Below are 2108 nucleotides of genomic sequence, written 5' to 3' on the forward strand. Positions count from 1 at the left end.
ACCTCTGTTGGACCATGATGCGATCGTCGAAAGTAAGCTCGAGCTGCACGAATGCTGAGTGGTCTCATCCAAGTCACCCTGGCTATAATATTTGCAGACTCAAACTCTACTTGGTAGTACCCTCTCCAGAAATCTGGACATCGGTGATCTTGCCCACATCGGAGAGAAGACGGGCCTACAGTGCCAATGATCTTACAGATAACCAAAGTGGCTTGCAAGCACTCCACTTCAGTCATCAAGCTCACTTGCTCTTCTGGCGAAAGAGAAAGTCGAAGGGGTGGCTCCGCGGTGTCGAGCGAGGGGGCTTCTATGGAGTCCCTCTGAGCTAGAGCAGAAGCGGCCTCTGTGTCTTCTGTTGAATCGAGGAGGGTGTTGGCGACGAGGCGCTCACCAGGAAGCTGAAAATAACATCCTGCCTGCGAGCCGAGGGCGTGACTGAGAGGGAGGGGGGGGGGGGGGATAAGGCGGGACGAATGGAGCAGGGGAAGGTGCACGCACAGGGGGGGAATGGTGGGGGAAGAGGAGGATGAGGCGAGCAAGGGGGCAGCGAGCAGCGGGCAGCCAGTAATGTGTAACGGGCAGCGCAAAGCAACCAGCAGGCAACGGACGAGGCGTGCGAGGGCCAGGGAGAGGCTGTGCTAAAGGGGGGGAAGGGGGGGGGTTTGGCGATGGCGGGCAGCGAGAAGCGAGAAGCGAGCGTTCGCGTACCATTCAAAAGAAAGTGTATGTTGGGAATATTTTATAGTCAACATGTTCCAAAAGACTACATTTTGGGAAAAAATCTTGTTAACAACCTTTTCTATATTCCTTTATTGATAGTTGTTATCGTACTACTTTAGTAATATCTTTCACCCCTTTCCACATCTGACATATGTGGAGAGTCCTACACCATGAAGGGCAGTTTCACATGGATATAGTTCCACCCTAGCCTGCTAATGTCGACAAACAAATCTTGCAACACCAATTCTTCCCATTTTGACAGTGGGGAAAACCCCTTCTTTTACCTCCACCTTGTAGGTAGCTAAAGATTGCATGTGAAAATATGCTTCTAGCTATTAGATGCAATGCCCAAATCGATAACAAGCATTGGGGTACTACCCTAGCTTGTGCAGATGTGCTCAAAGTCCTTAAGATACTGCACTCTTGTTTTTGGCAAGACATTTTTCCAAGGACAATTCAAAATTCTTTATATTTGTCTAAGGCCTTAGTTTAATTGATTTTTTCAAAGGCTATGGTTTAGTATGGCTCAATTTTTGCATTCAATTAAAACCTCCCCTCCCTTCCACTATCGATTACCCTCATATGGTGACAACTTTTCCTCTCTTCTTCTCTCTTTTGCCCTGCTATCGAGCATCATCCCTACCCGCTTGTGCATCTCACCATCGACCACCTGCATGCTATAGCAACCTTGCACAGCACTTGTGTTGCCCTTGGACCTACATAAGCGGGTAGAAACCCCTTCATTTTTTACTCCTCGCTCTATCGTACTCAGTATCTTCTTCAAAGGCTACCCAAGGCTGCAGTGCCTACCTTGCCTCTCATTGCCAAGTTTTCTCTTGACAAGCAGTAAGTTTCTTGCCACACTTTACTGCTATGCCAATGCCCATAGCCTCCCTCTTTGGCTACCCAAACATTGCAGCTCCACATCCACATATGATCTCTTATCACCAGCTTAGTTGAAAATCCAAAAACTATCTACATCAAGCACAATGTTTTCAAGGATCTGAGTGTTTTTTATGCATGTTGCTAAGGCCCCTCATCAACTACTCATGTGTATTGTGACTTACAGGAATAAGAAGCTATGGGTAGACCTTCAAAACGTCCCTTCCAATAGCTCTCTCAATTCCACCTCTTTTTGTAGGTGACAACCAAAGCAAATGTTGTTTACTTTTTACATTATCACCTATTTATATTTACTCATGCTTTATTATCATTATCATTATTGTTGAGTGATAAGTAATTTAAAAGAATGTTGTTTTTTACCATGAGGCTACTAACTATGTGATATGGTTCAAGGGGGTATTAGCCTAGATCATGCCAAGATGCTACTTGTAGGCTCAAGCTGGCGCAAAATCTCATTAGGTTAACTAAGTAAATACATGGGAAAC

The sequence above is a fragment of the Adiantum capillus-veneris genome, chromosome 12 (genome assembly GCF_014529385.1).
Source record: "Adiantum capillus-veneris isolate H3 chromosome 12, ASM1452938v2, whole genome shotgun sequence".
NCBI classification, from domain to species: Eukaryota; Viridiplantae; Streptophyta; class Polypodiopsida; order Polypodiales; family Pteridaceae; genus Adiantum; species Adiantum capillus-veneris.